This window comes from Crotalus tigris, unplaced genomic scaffold (genome assembly GCF_016545835.1).
Source record: "Crotalus tigris isolate CLP2741 ecotype Arizona unplaced genomic scaffold, ASM1654583v1 scf7180000024346.1432988, whole genome shotgun sequence".
NCBI classification, from domain to species: Eukaryota; Metazoa; Chordata; class Lepidosauria; order Squamata; family Viperidae; genus Crotalus; species Crotalus tigris.
The window spans coordinates 977,365-999,429 of NW_024100515.1; the positions used below are offsets into that span (position 1 = coordinate 977,365).

The window sequence follows — 22,065 nt, forward strand, 5'->3', positions numbered from 1 at the left end:
GGATAGAATTGAGACAAGAGCCATTAGAGTTAATGGGGTATTGGGGTATCTCCCATCTGTATTGTTGGGTTACCCAGAAATTATCTTAATTGGATGTGAAAAAAGGGTCCAAGTCCAGGGGAGGTGGCACTAGGAGAAAGTAAATCTGAGGATCCAAGGCCTATCTTCTGCACATGCTAGCTGACAATGCCCTTGAAATCCTGAGCTGCATTCCTTCAGAATTTGAGCCACAACACCAGTCCTGTTGTCCAATGCAGTTCATATAAAAAGGAACATTGCTTTCAAAATGTACATAAGTTTCTCTTAATTTTACCTTAGTAGCTCTAGGTAGCAAATTCAGGTGTGGATTTGCACATTTCACGGTCCACTGGGCATGGGTATATATTATGCGCGTATATCATTTCAAGAATCTTTCCTATAACAGGCCTGGAGAACAAATCAGACTTTCTTTCTCTTCCTTCCTTCCTTCCTTCCTTCCTTCCTTCCTTCCTTCCTTCCTTCCTTCCTTCCTTCCTTCCTTCCTTCCTTCCTTCCTTCCTTCCTTTCTTTCTTTCTTTCTTTCTTTCTTTCTTTCTTTCTTTCTTTCTTTCTTTTATTCAAAGTCAGTATGACCGCCAATCTAACCAGTTAAAACACTGGGTAGCAAACAAATGATAGAACTCAAGAAATATACAAAATCAATATCAAGGACCTTGTAAAAATCTCCCTGCCCACACAATACAAATTATTTACGTGAAAACGCTGGTAAAATGAACATCACTAATTTAGATTCTCTCTCTCTCTCTCTCTCTCTCTCTCTCTCTCTCTCTCTCTCTCTCTCTCTCTCTCTCTCTCTCTCTCTCTGTGTGTGTGTGTGTATAGTATTTATCCCTCATTCCCACCCTCTGACAGGTCCAAAATTCATGACATTTTTGGAGAGCACTTTTTCAGCTTTTTGATTGAAACTCCACTTATTCTTACATCACAGTCAGATTGAGCTATTGAGAAAATAAATTCTACTTTAGCTTCATTTCTTTATAAATTATCAATAGAAAAGTTGGCCTGATCTTTTCACTTACAACTGACTTCACCATTTCAGGCCACTAATCATCTGTGTTGGGTGCCAAATCTTCCCCAGTCCTCCCAGTTCCTTTTCTATTATGAAATTCTGTGATTCCAAGAAACTAGGATAATAATTCTGCAATATATTTTCAAGTATTAGCTTACTACCAAATTTAGGGTTGAATTTGTGGAAAAGAGATTTATGGACATGCCTGCTATGAAGTTAGACATACTGTACATTTGGATATGGAATCATATCCTATATTTATAGAATATGGCATCCTTTGATCCAAGAAATATTAATGATAAGATGACAGAGTGAGACCTACAAGGACTCCAGCCCAGCTTGTGGAGCTGATGGATAGATCTTTCATCTATGCATAGTTGGCTTCTTTATTTTTATTTAGTTGATTTGATTTGATTTCTATAGCCACCCAACTTCAACAACTGACTTGTGCAAGGCATCCTTCATTTTTTTCCCTCACCAGACCAACTCTTTAGTTAACAGCTGGTTGGCTAAAAGATGGTAAAGAATCCTGCCTTGCTCTGTTTGAAACCAGATGAAACGATTGTCCACATTTTCTCATCAATCTGATCTCAGCATGTGCAGTCTCTTCATAATCCACCTTGGCAAAGTTGGTGTACCTGCTTTTTCCCTAGGACTCTGTGGCTGCTACAATTAATCCAGTTGCAGCAGTATATTTATGGCACCAAAACACAGGAGTATGAATAAATAAATCAACTCCTCAACTCCAAAACACATTGCAGATGAATAAATGGCCTTGAAGAAATGCTGCATATATTCTTGTAACAGCTGTTTGTATAATTTGTTAATATAGATATGGTAGTACGATAGTTTATCACTGATGTTTCTATCCCTCTAGCCCAGTGGTTCTCAACCTTTTTAATGCCGCAATCCCCAACCGGTCGTAAGTCGAGGACTACTCAACTGGTGCAGCACCGTTTGCAGAATGGGATTTTTGGTGGGCTCAGCAGGGTAGAGACAGCCTGGACAATTCCTATTGGCTTTTGAAAGCCAACAGAATTAGACTCTATTCAAGAGAGTCTATTCTATTGGCTTTCAAAAGCCAATAGAATAAAAGGGAGTAGCACAGCTAAGGAAAAGGGGGGAAAAATGGCGGACTGCGTTGTTTGGCGACCCCCGTGAAATGGTCGTTCGACCCCAAATGGGGTCCCGACCCACAGGTTGAGAACCACTGATCTAGCCCATGAAACACTTGTATATAGTAATAATGATCACGAAAGGATCTTGGGATTTCTCCATGTCTTATTGGGGAAAGCAAAACAAGAAATATGGTTCGGATTAGTCTAAAGGAAGAACAAAGCCTGGTGCTGTTCAACTTTTTTAATTAATGATATGGACAAGTTGAGGGAATGCTTATCAAATCTGTAGACAATACAAAACTAGGAGGAGTAGCTAATATTTGGGAGGGGAGGGAAAAATTCAAAAACATTTAATGCTGTTCTGCTTGGATGATTTTGCTGATTTTACTTTGCAGCCAAATAAAGTTCTTATTGATTTCAATTCTGCTAACTGAATCTACCATGAATTTCTCCTTCTTTAGTTGCTTTATTGTAGCTGTCTACCACAAGATCAGCAAATCTTCGGTCTCTGGAGAACCCATACCTTGAAGCAGAATTTCTGAACAGTATTTGCTTTTTCTAAGGCCCACAAGTTACAGACTAGGTCAACCTTTTGTTAGAACAGCATTCCCCCCCCCCTATTGGCATTTGGAGAAAATTAGGCTTAATGAATTGCCCTTCTCGAATTTTTGATTCACGTTTCATGTGCAATTTGTAGGAACAGAGCCTCTCTATCCATATTATCTCCACTCTGTCCATCTGCTTTCCCAGTGTTGGAGTTATCTATGTGAAGTACAGCACATATATCTCCATACAACAACAATAAAATTTGCAAGATCATGACAGATAATACTAGTGTATTTCCTCTGTATTCTGTTCTTTGAACTGGCAAAGCATAAATCTTACTCCATATCTGCAGCCATACAAGATAGGAAATGTTTGAAACCCTATAATACATATGTCTTTCTCTCTCTTGTACTCGTACTGAAATAAAAATGGAATAGTGAAGACATTCCAAGAATACCTTAAATAACACTGGTATCAAGGAGCCTGATATGTTTGGATGACTTTGAAGCTTCCTTAAATGTTTATAGATTTCATACCGAAAAATGATTGGTATGATCAAACCACATGCATACAGTACTTCTTTCTTTTCTCTAAATAAGCAAACATTTTATATATTCCAGGCATGTGAGAACAGCGAGAGCTTTAATTATCTGGGACATGTAGCAACAGCTATGATGTTCAGGTTATTTCTACTCATCTTCTGGTGAGTTTGCTGGTGAGCCAGATCCCTGCCAACATAACAATGGAAAACTCACTCCTAAACCTGCAGAAATATAGACATTATTTATATGGTGAGAAAACTCATTTTGAATGAAATGGCTTCCAGTCATGTGCCTCTGACTCATTCTATGACATCATCCTTAGGGAAACTAGAGCACACTCGTCTAAAATACATATAATTAAGCTTACTTTTGGAATTCTAAAGTAGAATTTTAAAAATATCCTTAAGCCATATGGGAACATATCAATAGGAACAGTAAAGCTGTCCTTGGATCTGTTTCTTGGTTTCTGACTTCCCAAGGTTTTTTTAGGTCATTGAAAACAAAATCCACACAGTATTATTTGAGCTACATCAAAGATTCTGTATGATCAGGAAAAAAATGAACAAGTCGGGAAGAAAGTATCAAGATACAGTACATTTATGTGTATCTAAATGAGGGATGTAATTTATTCTCTTGACAAAAAGACATTGAGAGTAGTGCAGATCACCAGTCCCTAGGGACAGAGAGAGGGAGAGGAGAGGGAGACGGAGAGGGAGGGAGGGAGGGAGGGAGGGAGGGAGAGAGAGAGAGAGAGAGAGAGAGAGAGAGAGAGAGAGAGAGATTTCTAAAATACAGTACCAAATCTGGTGTGCTGCGTACTGAATAACTGATGAAGCGCTGCAGCATCTATAGAAGGAGAAGAGAACATTTGTTGTGCATGCTAAACAAGAATTAAAAACAATCCAGCTCATGTTTTTCTCTCTCTCTGTATGCCCATGGATATTAGCCAAGCATCATCAGTTTTTCAGTCCTTTTCATGTTTCACTGCAAATTAGACACAAAGGGAGGTCATTGTGATTTGCTAGTTGGTAACTGTGTATATGATGCAGCATTATTGCTTGGATTTGCTAAAGCTGACGGTAACTTCAGTCCCTCAAGGGGATACCTGTGCAGATAAAGCACTTACACAATAAATTATAGTAAAACAGGTATGCTGAGGAAATGAATATATATGAGAGCTGAGCTGAGCTAATGAAATAAACACTCAAGTACAAGTTTAATTGATTCCCAAGAAAGCAAAGTGAAGCTGTTCTGGCTAAAATATGTTTCCCACTTTGTCCTGTTCCCAAGAAATATGCTGTTTTGTATTATGTTATAGAACATATATAACATTTAAGGCACTCAACCATAAACTATGGGTTCTAGTACTGCCTTGGGCATAAAGCCAGTTGGGTGACCTTGTGCCAGTCACTTTCTCTCAGCCTTAGGAAGGAGGCAAACTAGTTCTAAAAAAATCCTTCCAAGACAACTGCAGGGATTTTTATAGGCAGTCTCCAAAAACTGGAGATGATTGAAGGATATATATATTTACAGGCTCAGCATATTTAGATGTGTGGATGCATTCTCCACAAAAGCAGGCAGTTTGGCAATCAAATCAGCAGATAGAATTGGCTATTGGTATGGCACAAAACCATGGAAGTACAACTCTCATATTTATTATCCTATGTTCTGCTCTGGGGTATCCTTTGGGGCACAATAGTGGGGCCTAAATTCTTTAAATATATCTGTTATTGCTGCACAGATAACAATTTGATTAATGGTGTGGGCAAGATTGTGCAGTTTGGAATGGAACAAGATGGGAAGATTTTAAGACAACGGATTGTTCTTTCAATGGAGGCCATTGCTAATGCATTAGCAGCATCAGAAGCATTGAACCACAAGTCTTGATTGGTCACAGTTTCCATCCTATTGACTTCTGAGTTTCAGCTAAATACAAAATGGGCCTTTTTAAAATAGTTCTGAGTTTTATTAACCTTGTTTTTTCCTTGCAGGTATCCAGGATACAAAGCCTGAAGACACAACTACCAAAATGAAAATGAAAAAGCAAATGAAAGACAGTGCTATTAGGACTCACTGTTCTTTTGAGACCATTTCTTCTCTTTTCAGTCAAAAGATACTTCTTTAAGGTATTTGATTGTGGTCAGCTCCATGAATAAGCACAGCAGGAACCATCACATGACATCTACTTAAAAGTACTTGTACAAAACCAGGATTTAAAGTCCTGGTTGCATTTATTTTTTCCTTTTATCTTCACTTTGGCAGAAGATTAGAATATGTCAGCATAAAAGGTGCTTGGCTGATAAGTACAATAGGTAAGATATAAAAAATCAGATAATGGTTGCCAATTATTGGGAAGGTTGTGAAAGGAGATTCCAGATAGCTTATGTTAATCCTGGACTGGAACAGGAAGGACCATTGGCCTATTTTTGTTTGCGATGCACTGTTTACCAAGCCTGTAGATAAGCTACAAAATGAACCTACGAGGTGTGGTGGTTAGTGCTGATTCAAAGTATGATACCTCAGTTTTCATTTGTAATATACATGCAAAAAAAAATGATTGTCATTGACATAAATGGAACTATTGAATTACATTCATATGCTCCATTTTTGGTTTGAATTGTAGCCCAAAGCTGGATATATACGATAAGCTAATTCTAGAAGGGACAACGTGCAGGATTTTACTCTTGTTGCAATTAATTAGCAGGCAAAACAACTTTTTACCAAACATGGCTAACTCTTATTTTCAAGCTTGTTCCATCGCAATAAGGGCAATGAAATATTTTAAATACCCTGCTTTCCAATGACCATATTTAGGCTGTCCCATTGCCTTTTGTATGGCAAGGTACAAACATCTGCCTGAGCTCCACTATGAGATATCTGCAACATGCTTCACTGATAAAAATGCTCAAATTTGCTTTGATCTGAATATTGCTTGTGTTTCATCAGTTCCTGCCACTTTTTTGTTAGTAATATTTTGAGTCCATTAAAATTCACTTTGTGAAATGTCAGAGTCTAGTTTCCTGTCACTTATTTGGGTTTTCATTTCTATAAGTGCTGTATGCATATCTTCTTTTTATTGTTTTTCATTAGATCTTGCATTCTTGTCCATCTTTGCCTAAAAGCTTCCCTTAATTTCTCAAATTCTTTTAAATAGATCTGTATTGTAGTCCCTTTAGCTCAATCACTGTCCTCAGCTTAACAGAATAACAGAATAACAGAGTTGGAAGGTCATCTAGTCCAACCCCTCCACCCAAGCAGGAGACCCTACACCATTTCTGACAGATGGCAGTCCAGTCTCTCCTTGAAAGCTTCCAGTGATGAAGCTCCCACAACTTCTGAAGGCATTCAGTTCCATTGGGTTGATTGTTCTCACCGTCAGAAAATTTCTTCTTATTTCCAGTTAAATATCAGTTTCCATCTGTCTGGCCTTCAGGTGCTTTGGAAAATAGGTTGACTTCTTCCACTCTGTGAGATCCCCTCAAATATTGGACCACTGCTATAATGTCTCTCCCGGTCCTTCTCTTCACTAGACTAGCCAGGCCCACTTCCTGTAACTGTTCTTCTTAGCTTATATCACCTAAATATGAGCCTAAACAATCACCTAAATATGAGCCAGCAGTGTGCTGCAGCTGCCAAAAAGGCCAACACAGTGCTAGGCTGCATTAATAGAGGGATAGAATCAAGATCACGTGAAGTGTTAATACCACTTTACAATGCCTTGGTAAGGTCACACTTGGAATACTGCATCCAGTTTTGGTCACCACGATGTAAAAAAGATGCTGAGACTCTAGAAAGAGTACAGAGAAGAGCAACAAAGATGATTAGGGGACTGGAGGCTAAAACATAAAAGGAATGGTTGCTGGAATTGGGTATGTCTAGTTTAACGAAGAGAAGGACGAGGGGGGACATGATAGCAATATTCCAATATCTCAGGGGCTGCCACAAAGAAGACGTAATCAAGCTATTTTCCAAAGCACCTGAAGGGAGGACAAGAAGCAATGGGTGGAAACTAATCAAGGAGAGAAGTAATCTAGAACTAAGGAGAAACTTCCTGACAGTGAGAACAATTAATCAGTGGAACAACCTGCCTCCAGAAGTGGTAAATGCTCCAACACTGGAAGTTTTTAAGAAGAGACTGGACAGCCATTTGTCCGAAATGGTGTAGGGTTTCCTGCCTGAGAGGGGGTTGGACTAGATGACCTCCAAGGTCCCTTCCAACTTTATATTATTATTATTATTATCGATCATCGCACAGTCAGCCAGATGTTCAGACTGGATTTGGCATTTTGTCTACCTATCGAGTCCTTACCCAGGACCTGGGATAGGCAGATGTGGATGTTTGATGGTATTACAGATATCGTCGCAGGATGGAAGCAGTTCCTAATAAGGCTGCCTTTTGCAATTGACTAATAGCGAATTTGTCAATGCCAATGGTGTTCAAGTGGTGCTCCAGTTGTTTTGGGATTGCACCCAAGGAGCCTATGACTATTGGTACTACCCTTGCTTGCTTTTGCCACAGTCTTTCTATTTCTATTTGTAGGTCTTTGTATTTTGTTATCTTCTCCAGTTCTTTCTCTTCTATTCTGCTATCTCCAGGCACTGCCACGTCCACTATCCAGACTTTTTTGTCTTTCTTATCGACAATTGTTAAGTCTGGGGTGTTATGTTGCAGGTGCTTGTCTGTTTGAATTCTGAAGTCCCAGAGCAGTTTAATTTTATCATTTTCTATGACTTTCTCTATTTTATGATCCCACCAGTTTTTGCTTACAGGCAAATGATATTTTTTGCAGATCTTCCAATGCACCATTGTTGCTACTTTGTCATGCCGCTGCTTGTAATCAGTTTGTGCAATCTTCTTGCAACAGCTTACCAAGTGGTCCACTGTTTCTTCAGCTTCTTTGCATAGGCGGCACTTACTGTCTGTTATTATTATTATTATTATTATTATTATTATTATTATTATTATTATTATTATTATATCTCTTTGACTCATCTTGTTTTTCTTTAGAATTTGACTAATTATTTGGGATTTTTTCTGTCACTGTTGCTTTTTTGCATTTTGTTTTTTCACAATAATTTTCAATATATCATTTCAGCCATTTGTTTCCTACAATATAAACTGTTTCCATTTGCTTCCTATTTAATAGTTTCTTGAATTTTAGTTGAGAATTTTTCAGGCACTATGTTTATCAAATATCTACAGAAATAGAGCACAACAATGATGAAAACTATCTTGAATGCATTTGGATCACTATAAAAAAAAAGGGGGGGGGGAAATGACATTGCCATAGGTGTATACTATAGGCCACCTAACCAAACAGAGGAAATAGATGAACTTTTGGTAGTCAGCTAACTAAGGTATGTAGGAAGCACATCACAATAGTAATGGGGGACTTTAACTACCCTGACATCAACTGGGAGACAAACCCTGCACCAAGTGGAAGATTAGACAGATTCCTGACAGCTTTGTCTCTCAAAAAGTAGAGAAGGGAACTAGGGGATTAGCCATTTTGGATCTAATTCTCACTAACAGAGATGAAATGATAGAAGGTGTTGAGGACATAGGAACCCTGGGAGGAAGTGATCATGCAATATTGGAATTCAACATTATGGAAACACAAGCACTAGAACACAGTCAAACTAGAGCCTTGGATTTCAAGAGAGCTAATTTCAATAAACTTAGAGAGGGTTTGGGAAGGATTCCATGTATGAGAATCCTCCAGGGGAAAACAACTCAAGATGCTTGGGAAATTTTGAAAAGTGAGATAATAGAAGCCCAGTCTAGCACAATACCAACAAAGAGGAAAAATAACAGCTCTCAAAATAAACCAGCATGGCTGCACAAAGAACTCTCTGATAAATTGAAATATAAAAAGGACAAGTATAGAAAGTGGAAAGAGAGGCACATAACTAAGTCAGAATATCAGCAAATAGCCTGAGCCTGCAAATATGAAGTGAGGAAAGCTAAGGCTCAAAATGAACTAAGGCTTGTGACCAAAGTCAAAAAATAACAACAAAAAAAGCTTCTTTCAACATGTAAAAAACAAGAAAAAAGTGAAGAAAACTATTGCTCCATTAGTGGGTGAAAGTGGCAAGAAGGTGACAAGCAACAGGGAAAAAGCAGAACTATTTAACTCATTTTTTGCATCTGTCTTTACACAAAGGGGAAAAGCAGACCAACCTATCAAAAATAGTGCCAATAAAAAACAGAATAAAAACACAAGTTAAGATAGGCAAGAAAATGGTAAGTGAGCACCAGTCCAGCCTAGACAGGTTCAAATCACCAGGACCAGATGAATTACATCCCAAGGTTCTCAAGGAACTGATAGCTGTGATCTCAGAACCACTGAACTATATTTTTCAAAGATCCTGGAGTACTGGGGAACTACCAGAGGACTGGAAAAGAGCTGATGCAGCTCCCGTCTTCAAAAAAGCGAAAAAAATGGATCGAGAAAATTACAGATCTATCAGGCTGACCTCAATACTTGGGAAGATTCTGGAAAAGATAATCAACAACAAATCAGCGAATATCTACAGTAGACATGTCAAACACAAGGCCCGGGGGCCAGATGTGGCCCGTGAAGTGGTTTCATGTGGCCCGCGAAGCCATCCTGGAAAAAGTGAGGGAACGGCCCCTGCTGCCTTGGCTCTGGCCCAAGCCAGCCGGGAACCAATGTACAATTTTGTGGTGGCCATCTTGGCACTTGCTGCAGTGGACCATGCCTTGGCACTTGCCCCAGTCCCAGTTCCTTCTGCCAGAGATCCTCAGATCTGTCCCACTCCTGCCCAGGCCCCCCATAGGCACCCTTGATGCGAATGATGTAGAACTGGCCACGCCCATCCAGTAGGCCACACCCACTCCACCAACACCACCCATTAGGCTGCACCCACTCTGGCCACAACCACCCGGCCCCCCAAGGGCAACCACAATGCTGATGCGGCCCTCAGTGAAATTGAGTTTGACATCCCTGATCTACAGGCAAACCAAGTCATTACTAAAAGCCAACACAGGTTTATCAAAATCAGATCATGCCAGACAAACCTTATTGCATTCTTTGACCAAGTAACAAAATTAGTGGATCAGAGGAATGCTGTGGATATAATTTACTTGGACTTCAGTAAGGCATTTGACAAAGTAGATCACAACCTACTATTTGCGGATTAGACAGCAGCACCACCAGATGGATCCGTAGCTGGCTGACCGGCCGTACTCAGCATGTGGTCCTCAATGGAACCACATCTACATGGAGGGAAGTGTGTAGTGGGGTGCCCCAGGGCTCTGTTCTGGGCCCAGTGCTCTTCAACATCTTCATCAATGATTTGGACAAGGGGATAGATGGGGAACTCATCAAATTTGCAGATGACACCAAGCTGGCAGGAATAGACAACACTCCAGAAGACAGGCTTAGGATACAGGAGGATCTGGACAGACTTGAACACTGGGCACTATCTAACAAAATGAAATTCAATGGTGAAAAAAGTAAGGTTCTACATTTAGGCAAGAAAAACTAAATGTATAGGGATAGTATAGGGGGTACCTTGCTCAATAGTAGTAACTGTGAGAGGGTTCTCGGAGTCCTAGTGGACAATCATTTAAATATAAGCCAGCAGTGTGCTGCAGCTGCCAAAAAAGCCAACACAGTGCTAGGCTGCATTAACAGAGGGATAGAATCAAGATCACGTGAAGTGTTAATACCACTTTACAATGCCTTGGTAAGGCCATACTTGGAATACTGCATCCAGTTTTGGTCACCACGATGTAAAAAAGATGTTGAGACTCTAGAAAGAGTACAGAGGAGAGCAACAAAGGTGATTAGGGGACTGGAGGTTAAAACATATAAGGAAAGGTTGATGGAATTGAGTATGTCTAGTTTAATGAAGAGAAGGACAAGGCAGGACATGATAGCAGTGATCCAATATCTCAGGGGCTGCCACAGAGAAGAGGGAGTCAAGCTAATTTCCAGAGTGCCTGAAGGCAGGGCAAGAAGCAATGGATGGAAACTAAGCAAGGAGAGAAGCAACCTAGAACTAAGGATAAACCTCCTGACGGTTACAACAATTAACCAGTGGAACAATCTGCCTCCAGAAGCTGTGAATGCTGCAACATTGGAAGTTTTTAAGAAGAAACTGGACAGCCATTTGTCCGAAATGGTATAGGGTTACCTGCCTGAGTAGGGGGTTGGACTTGATGGCCTCCAAGGTCCCTTCCAACTTTATTATGGATCATCGCACAGTCAGCCAGATGTTCAGACTGGATTTGGCATTTTGTCTACCTTAATAATAATAATAATAATAATAGTAGTAGTAAAGTTGGAAGGGACCTTGAAGGTCATTTAGTCCAACCCCCTGCTCAGGCAGGAAACCCTACCTATCGAATCCTTACCCAGGACCTGGGATAGGCAGATGTGGATGTTTGATGGTAGTACAGGTATCGTCACAGGATGAAAGCATTTTCTAGTAAGGCCGCCTTTTGCAATTGACTAATAGCGAATTTGTCAATGCCAATGGTGTTCAAGTGGTGCTCCAGTTGTTTTGGGATTGCACCCAAGGAGCCTATTACTATTGGTACTACCCTTGCTTGCTTTTGCCACAGTCTTTCTATTTGTCCCTTCCAACTTTATTATTATTATTATTATTATTATTATTATTATTATTATTATTATTACTACTACTACTACTATTATTATTATTATTATTATTATTATTATTAATTCATTGAATTTATTCTGTATCTTCCCTGTATATTCATATGCTGAGATAGAATCTTGTTGTTTTGATGATTTTGCCTTTTTTTTAGGAGGGAATTTTTCAACAAGTAGTTCATGATCTCAGCTGCAGTCAGCACCAGGTTTTGTTTTAGTTGGCTGGATAGAGTTCCTCCATCTATATGGGTACACCTTAGCACTCTTTTGTTAGTAATGATGGTTACTCCATTCTTTTGGTGTGATTTTCATGTCTGCAGTAGGCATTCTGGCGATCCTCTTAATTTGAAACTACCCACTACAACCCATTTCCTTTTGCCTAAGGCCACATCAGCAGCTGGGTATTTCTTTAACCCTGTCACCTGATAAACACCAGTGACTTTCATAGTTGTCCTCTGCTCTTCTACAATAGCCTGGTATCTCTCTGCTAGCATTTTGTGATCATTTAGATTTTTATAGCTCAGATTTGGCAGCTCTATCTATCATGGATGCTATTAGCAATTTTCTTGCATCTGCAGCGGATGGGAATAAAAGATTTCTAGCCAGAAAGACTGATTCTATGGGACAAATTTTCTGTATGCCTGGAAGAAACAACTTGCAATACTTTAGATGTTGATGACCTACAACTGTCAATATTTCTCATCCCTGGTTATGCTAGTAAGAGCGGCTGGAAATTGTAGTTCAATAACATCTGGAAGGTTACTGAATTTATTCTCTGCAAGCAAGGGAATGAAGATGTAGGCCAGTGATGGCAAACCTTTTAGAGACTGAGTGCCCAAATTGCAACCCAAAACCCACTTATGCATTGTTGAATGCCGGGTGGGTGTGGCCCATTGGTTGGGTGTAACCAATTGGGTGTGCGTGGCTGTGGTGGTAACGGCAGACTGGGTGGGAATAAAAAGTTCAATCAATCAATTCCAACTTTGAGAGATCTTTTTTTTCCCCATGAGAAGTTGAAATTGACTGACTGAACCTTTTTTTTTTTTTGACATGGCGGCAGAGGCCTAAAGCAAAAAGGTTTTATAAAACTCAGCTGAAGGCCTAGGACTGGGGCGACGGTGCGCGTGCCCACAGAGAGGGCTCTGAGTGATGCCTCTGGCACCCGTGCCATAGGTTCGCCACCAATGATGTAGGCTATCAAAGGTAAAGAAATGTTGGCTTTATCAATAGATATTCTATTGATCCATTTAATTAACTCTCCAGAGAGTTAACGATAGTCACACTGACAATATACAACATAAAATTATAGTATTTACAGAGCGATTTGGGGCTTTCTAAGTTGTAGCTATAAAACCTGTACCAGGAATCTTTACCACAGAAATGTATAATTGAAATAATTCTGAATGTATTTATATTTTATTTAAATGGCAAAGCAGATCTGATAGTGCTACCATCAAATTATATCTTTACTTCCCCTCTTGTGGATGAAGCTTCGACATAGGCAGAAACCAGGTTCAGAGAGAATCCATTCATCTCAATCAGAATATACATTCTCATGAAGGGGAGAGGACTCTCTTTCAAATAAACAAAGGGAGGTATTTTGCCCTCTATTACATATCAAAAACTATTGATTTTTTTTAAAATGAAAAGGAGAACTCCAGGAAAGGAGAACCAGGTCTGGGAAAAACAATAACATCATTCTACCTAGGACAGTGTTTCTCAACCTTGACAATTTTAAGGCATGTGGACTTCAACTCCCAGAATTCCACAGCCAGCAATGCTGGCTGTGGAATTCTGGGAGTTGAAGTCCACATGCCTTAAAATTGTCAAGGTTGAGAAACACTGACCTAGGAGAACTAATGTACTGGAAAATCCCCAGGAAGAAGGAAATCCAGGAAGAGTGAAGCAGTGGTACATATGCTTTGGTACTTTGAAAATTTGAAAAAATAGGCAATCAGTAAAGCCAAGAATTTGTGTTAGATCTTTTCTTTTTGCAGTGTTGTACTAATTTTCTTGAATCCTTTCTCTAATTGATAAAATCTTTGTTTTTATGTTTTATGTATATGTTTTTAGAAGATAAGCTTAAGGATGGGGAGTATTTTTTAAGAATTGGTACATAAACCAGTCTGATAGAATTTTATTTATTTGATGTTCTGTCCACTGGAATTGGGAGACTATTAGTGTATTGAAGCTATTGGAGATTGATGCAATAAAGTATACTTTTTTATTGGAATGTTCAAATTGCAAAAGAGTCCCAAACAGATCAAGACTACAACTGATAAGAATTTGGTTTGTTACTTTAAGGAAGGAAACATAAAAAGAATATTACAAATACAATATTCTTACACAGGAATGCTTTTGACTATCAGAAAAACCTCCAAATTACCTTTTACGCAAATAGGATTCTAACCTTTTAGATACTACCAGCATGTACAATAAACACCATCCAATTCACACACTGAAGGAAGGACAGCTGTTTAGTTCTTTGTCTCCACTCCAGGATCACAGCACTGAGCTACCTGCCTCTTAATATGTCAGCTAACAGAATGTATAATCTTTTTCTAAGGCATAAAAATAAAAACATGAATTAGATTTCCACAATAGCAAAATGGAGGTGGGGGAGGGAAAGGCATAGCAGAGAAGCTCAGAACATATGTATATTTTCCCCCAAAGCTATTACACAGTAAGCACAGTCCTAGTCAGTACTACATTACGTATTGTTAATGGCATGATTTTCTAACTTGTTTTGCTCTTCCCTTTATATTTTCACCATGGAAAATCTCTTATATTCCTCATTTAAGAACCTAAAATGTTCTCTGTGCTAGTTCTGCACCAAACACCTTCCTTTCCCAACTGCTTCTTCCTCAACCTTCCATGCTCTGAAAAATTCCTCTTCCTGCTTCCCTTATTTTTCTCAACCCCATCAAAATGTAAATTACTACAAGTATCATAAGAACCAACGTTATTATGCAGGATTTCATAAGTCAAGTTTTATGTTTTATGACAGGTTTCTCTGCCATTCCCTCAGCTGAAAAAGAGAAAGAAAATCAGGCTGATGTCACAAGTAGGAAAGCTATCCTGGTATTTGTCCTAGTTGCAACATTTTAGTTTGAAAATCACTTGGTGATGAGATACCATCTGCCTTTCCCTCTTCGCTTCTTAAAATAAGTAGAAGGGGGTAAACAAAATCTTGAGATTCTTTCTTGAGGCAAACCCATTCTAATGCTTGATTTCACTGTGCAGATTTAGTCTACAGAGCTTGGTAGTAACCATCTGATTTAGCAAGACTGAGGACATGGTTCCATATATTTTCTGTCCAAATAGCTAAGTATTGTCTAGATAGATAATCCATATCTTAAATCAGAGGTCACAGGAAAGTATTTTATCTGTTATATATGCTCTCTTTCCTTAAATCTTCGACGTTATATGTGAATAGCCTAAAATCAATAAAAGCAATGTTGCAAAATAATGAAACATAGTTGGAAACAGTGTAGGAAACACTCAAAAGACACAAGCAAAGATATAAACATCAATAAAAAGAGTGCAAATTAAAACTAGGACACTAGTTTTAACGTTGAATGCTGTAATTATCCTTTTCTAACAATGGTCTACATTTACTCCTATGTTTAATTTTCCTTAGGAATCTGTCTAGTAACTTTAATAGGTAATTGAAATTCATTTGTTTGCTTCTGAGCTTATTAACCATTATTTCATCATGTCCAATTCACCATTTTATTTTATTCTTTAAATAAGAGTTATTGGTTAATAATTGATATGCCACTTTCATTGATGATCTTATAAATCAGTTATTAATCTGTCTTCTGGGGTTTTTTGTCTTTGCATGTTTGATCTTCTCTTAGACATTGGTGGTTTGGCCTTCTCTGTTTGATTTTCTACTTTGGTAAGTTTTTAAAACATAAGTTGCAGTCACTTTTTTCAGTCTCATTTATTCCCATTGAATGACTTCATGATTTTTACATATTTTCAGTGTTGTTGTATTAAAAGCCATTCGCTCAGAACCATTATTGTTGGGTTGTGAAGCACATCAGATTGAAGGCAGAAAGGTATTTTGGGCGTGAATGCAGGATTCCTCTGCAACTCCTTAAAGCAGCTGCAATCAATCCTAGGAAAAGCAAATCAGATATGTTGCTTCTCTGTGGTTTCCTGCATAGAGGCTTTGAGCACACCTAACAGCTGAAAGTGGCTTCCATGGAGCATGTGCGGAGAGGCCCTTTCTAGATATTGAAAGTGGCAGAAGAGAAAGTAAGGAATACAAAATGTCTCCTTGAGGCAAATTAGTCACTGAGGTGAATCAAAACTACCGTATCTCACTTTGGTCTACAGCAGTGATTCTCAACCTTTCTAATGCCGTGACCCCATAATACAGTTCCCCATGTTGTGGTGACCCCCAAGTGGGTGTGGCCACCAATAAGAGGGAGTAGGACAGCTAGGGAAAAGGGAAAAAAATGGCGGACAGCATAGTTTGGTGACCCCCATGAAATGGACATTTGACCCCAAATGGGGTCCCGACCCACAGGTTGAGAACCACTGGTCTACAGCTTGGTCTAATGTAAAGCTGCATTAATGGAAAAGGAACTGTTTCAAGCACATTGTCTTGCTTTAAATGTCAACTCTTGTTTGCATAAGGAGGATCTTGTGAGTTCATTGAGGCTTGCTGTGATGTGCAGGGGTTCTTGGTGCGCATGTAGATTGCACATGTTCCTCGATAGGCGAACAGGCCTCTAGCTATTGGCAAGTGTACAAAAACTGAGAGTTCCTTTCAGGATGTTAACTATACAGATTGAATTCTTTGTTTCCTTCAGCTTAATTACTGCTTCTGTGTGCCAAAGAGAGAATATGTCTAGCAAAGAGCAAAAAAAAAAAAAAAAAAAGGGGGGGGGATCCTTGGTTGATCCTCTGAAAGGACCATCACTGGTAAAGCTCACTGTATCATGGAGGGAAAAGCAGAAACTATATATAGGTTGGCCTAGGGCAGGCACAGAAGCCACACACAGCGATGCTAATCAGAAGCCAAATAAAGATGCTGTCAGAGTGAATCAGCTGGTGAGTCAGCAAAGTCTCTAGAAGGGGAATAGCAGGCACAGCTGTTGCTAGGATACTGGCCTTGCAGTCAAAAAAAGTAGCACAATTTGGTTTTCCCTAATTGGTAAGTCCCCATCCTCCTCCCTCTGCCATTTACTTTCATCTAAAATAAAAATTGGGTTTAACTGCAATATGACGTTCATTTACATTTTACCTGATTTTATTTTAATGTCACCAAAGAGCCCTTGTCCCTCAAAAATCTCTACAAAAAAAGGCAGCATTAGCTTCTCATGCGTGGGAAGCATGGGAGCTAAACTACAATCTCATTCTTTATATATTGCCTTTAATTTCAGGTACTTCTTTCTATAGTTGTTAATTATTGTGTTTCGAAATTTTGCATCATATTCTGTAGTCTGCTTGCATCAGCTAGATACAGTTATCTGCTCAAAAGCATCTGCGTGTTCATCTCCCTGTACTGTGTCTCATCCCTTGTTTGGTCACTATAGTGAGATACAACTGAAGTGTGTTAAGGTGAAAACTGCCATAAAGAGAATTCTTGTATGTTCAGAATTGTGCTGGAGTCATGAAATCTGTGTTCCTTTAGAGCACAGTCCTGATCATATACTCAGAAATAAGTTCCACTGAATTTAGTGAGGGTGAGAAACCTATAAATATTTTGAACTACAACTCCCAGCACCACCAGGTGGCACAGGTAATAGTAAGAAGTGCTGGCAATTGTACAATAATTCCATGCCCTTATTGTATAGGAGTTTTGCACAATGCTAGTATAGGGTATGACCAGGCTGAGTGTGAGGGAGGGGTCAAATGCATCATCAGCCATAAGTCCCTTCACACCCACAAGAGATCTGTGACGCTTATCTACCGCCAATTTGCTTGGGCTGTTAGTAGTTCAGATTCTTGTAGAGAGCTTAAGCTTGCAATAATTCTTCACACCCAATCTGCTTGGATCTCCTGATTTTCTTAGTGTTTGACAGCTAGGTATATTTTCTAAAATATAAATACATTTTCTTTACTGGGACTTATTTACTAATAAAAGGGAATGGATAAGCAGTTTGGTGCCATCTCGACATTTTGGTTAACCATCACCAACCCCTTTGCATTTGGTGACTCACAACACTTTTAATCATGCTTGCTTTGTGTGTAAGGTATTTTTATATTATGGTTACACATCATACACCACAGCCTTATAGAGATAATAAAATAAAAATAAGCACCTTTTGGTACAGCTAATGATAACATATTGCAAGAAATATAATTTTAGGATTTTGCCTAGCCCTGTCTCAATATATTTAGCATTATGTCCATAATAAATGTAAATACTGTGTATGCGTAGTTTTTTTGGTCAAATATGAATCAGATAATAATTGCTCTAGTTGAAATATTAATTGTAATAGTTTCTAACCATGGAGAAGAAAATTGAACTGATGTAAAATCACAGATAAGCAGCACTGCCTCCACAGACATAGACAATGTTAAATCCTGTGTAAAAATATATTTACAAATTAGTAATGAATATGAAAATTTGAACAATTTTTATTCTATTGTTTTTTCTGATGTTCAACAAATAGTAGCATGACATTTCCTTTTCATAAAAGGTATATATCTTTATGGATTCTATCCCATAGTTATACCAGCTTGTGCAACCAACTATTTTCTACTCTTACCTAAACCATCATATGTGCTGGAAAGTTATGAACAAGGACGAGGGCTCAGTCAGGTGGGTATATAACGGGAAAGGGGAAATTGGCTTATATTGGAGAAAAGTTGCACCAATAGCATTCCACTATTCTGCTCACCTTTCCAAGACACAGTAGATTAGGAATAAGTACCTTTTAAATTCACCCCATATTAATTCCTCTAGAGGCAGATGCTCCTCTCCTTCCTTCCTTCCTTCCTTCCTTCCTTCCTTCCTTCCTTCCTTCCTTCCTTCCTTCCTTCCTTCCTTCCATACTACTACTACTACTACTACTACTACTACTACTACTACAACTACTACTAATAACAACAACAATAATAATAGAGATGGAAGGGACCTTGGAGGTCATCAAGTCCAACCCCCTGCTTAGGCAGGAAACCCTATACCATTTCAGACAAATGGCTGTCCAGTCTCTTCTTAAAAACTTCCAGTGTTGGAACATTCACAGCTTCTGGAGGCAGGTTGTTCCACTGGTTAATTGTTTTAACTGTCAGGAAATTTCTTTTCTTTTCTTTCTCTCTCTCTCTCTCTCTCTCTCTCTCTCCCCTTCCTTCCTTCCTTCCTTCCTTCCTTCCTTCCTTCCTTCCTTCCTTCCTTCCTTCCTTCCTTCCTTCCTTCCTTCCTTCCTTCCTTCCTTCCTTCCTTCCTTCTCTTTATCCCCTGGGCTCATTTTCACATTTTTAAACTTTTTAACACATACTCTTTATATCTTTCAGAATAACTGAATTCACACAACACTAAATCAGAAGCTGATGAAACTGAGAGTTCAAATAATATGACAACACACCCACCACAAATGAACAAAGTTTATAATTAACCAAAATGTGTTAATGCAACCTTTATAATTAACCTGGTTAAATGTGTGGTGTGAACATAGCTGATATGTAAATTATGTCCAATGGCCCTCTAAAAAAGAATGAGTCAAATGTGCTTAACATTCCTTTTACAGTTATCCAGGAAAGACAATCACCCCACCTCTCCTCAAAACCATCTACATAAGATGTCATTTGAGCAATTTGTCTACGTGGTTATTTCAAAAATAATGGAACCATTGATAGGTTTCTTGGGAAATGCTGGTTACCTTGGAACTCAGTTAATGCAACAATATCTTGCAGTGATAAAATTACCTCCATAATGATAATTCCATAATATTCTAAGAAATGTAGATAATAATAGTTTGTAGGAAAAATAGTAATTGTCATCAGCCATTATTAGTTACAAGATTAATAGCAATAGCACTTAGACTTATATACCGCTTCCTAGTGCTTTACAGCCCTCTCTAAGCTGTAAAGATACTACTTCTCATAGGCTGCCAGTTTACATAGTGACAGAAATCCAAAAGATAAATCAGTTAAAATTAATCATTTCTGTCATGTTGACGCAAATCGTGCTATCTAAGATTGTGCATTTATTGTGGCTATAAAAACACAGGACAGTTTGCATTCCCTGAAGACAAGAATTAAATCATAAAAGACATCTACAGACAATGTGCATCCTAGCAGTTCATAAGAGATTCTTTCCAAAATAATTAGAGAGGCAATATAAATGTATGAACATCCAAACACAGGTAATCCTCAACTCAGGACCATTTATCTAGTTGTAGTGGAAACCCTAATACTTACATCAGAAGACAAGACCACGAAGGGCTGGAGAAAACAGGTTTTTATTCGTGCACGATGGCTCAGAGTATTAGCATGACAAATTCTGAGCCCTGAGCTATTCTCAGGGGTTAATTCTTATAGTATTCACCACCCACGCCTTAGCCACAGGGTGGTCCTTATCTACCTTTAACACACTTAAACAGAGAAGTTTATATCTTGCAGTTACATAAGCAAAAAGGAGAAGTTTGCCCAAACGGTTGCCTTACCACACCTCTCGTCCCGGGTGTTATCTTACAACATCTGTGACTTTTAGTTGACACTGACACTTCTTGTAAAATGGTTTCTACATAGCATTAACACATCTCTATAATTATGACACACAGGTTATATGATTTTTTGGTTACATTGCACAGCCAAACAACAAGCATTCTTATTAAAATATATATATAGATCTTACTGCCCACCTCATTTCCTCCCCTTGAAACTTCACGAATATCCCAAGATTATTGAGGAGTTTCATATCTGGGAGGATAATATAAGGTAGTATATTCTCCTTCCTCCAGAAGAGCCATGGCCTGGGTTACAGATCTTTTTTCAACTAGCATAGAGAGGGTCTTGGAAATGGTGCGGGTAGCAAGAGGTAAAATACAAGGTAGAATTAAACAACCAAGAGCAATAATTCCCACAAGTGCTACAATGGCTTGTAAACCAGGTAATTTAGGAAACCAGGATGTAAATACCTGGGTAAAGTCAAAACCTTTCCATTCCTGATCAGCATTGTGAGTAAGTTGTCTCATTTCAGTGGTTAACTGCTTAATGACCTTTCCTGTCTCATCAATCTGCAAGCAACAGTTGGAAAGATTGAACTTGCCACAAACACCTCCTTCCTTAGCCAAGATGTAATCTAGGGCCAACCTATTCTGATACACTGCTCTTCGTATCTTATCTGTGGTATCAGACAATATATTGAGAGCTTTGTCGAGACGTTGGCCTGCCAGGTCCAAGACAGCTTGGAGCCGGATAATCCTATTTAACATGTAGATAGGTGTCCTGTAACCATATGAACCATCCTCAGCCCAGGTAGCCTGCCCATAGGAGCACACAATTCTTTCAGAATTCCACACATTGGTCTTCTCATATTCAGCAAGCTCCTTACAAGGGAAGTTGGAGAAGGCAGTATCCACATCTCTCCTCCGCCTCATTATCCCTATGGGGTCATATACGGGTACACCTAACAGCTGTCTTGCCCTGATAGGTAGGAGGAAGAAGGATGGCTTAATCCAACCTAAAATACATGTTCCTGCCCAGTTTATGGGTAGCTTCTCATAGGCCAAATTACCACAAATCCAATACATATTTTCTGGGGCAATCCATTCCTTTTGAGTGCTGTTAAGGTAGGGGAGCAGGGTTCCCTCAAACTTAGCAGGCTGTGGACTTTGACCAGGAGAGACCCAATTTACATAGTCCTGATCCCAATATCCCAAACAGATTAGATGTCCTACTGGCACAGTATAGTTTCTAAAGAAACAGTTCCTACCAACTAGATTAGTAGCCAGAGTCCACACAGCTCCTGAAAATCGGGTTCGAGCTGTCACATTTCCAGCATTAAACATGTTGTTATAAATTTCAGGGGTGGCCTCTAATGCCTCCCATGGCCATTGCTCCCCCATGTTGGTACCACCACAGACAAAACAATTCTTTACAGAGAGTGTTTTGGCCACCTCCTCAGCCATCTCAATGAACAAATTAGTAGCTGTTGTGCTTATGGGGAGGGGGTCATCTTGTAACTTCTTCAGATTATCATATAC

The 22,065-nt window shown here is 39.0% G+C and overlaps 1 long non-coding RNA gene across 2 annotated transcripts in view; it reads right to left on the reverse strand.

Annotated features, from left to right (window-relative positions):
* The window catches only part of LOC120300631, a 71,588-nt gene extending 51,187 nt beyond the window's left edge, over positions 1–20,401 (reverse strand). For both annotated transcript variants that reach the window (XR_005554705.1, XR_005554704.1), the window contains exons 1-2: positions 20,279–20,401; positions 18,363–18,439 (exon numbers count right to left, since the gene is read on the reverse strand). This is a non-coding gene — a long non-coding RNA (uncharacterized LOC120300631). The remainder of the gene's footprint in view (positions 1–18,362; positions 18,440–20,278) is intronic.
* Positions 20,402–22,065: the final 1,664 nt, after the last annotated feature.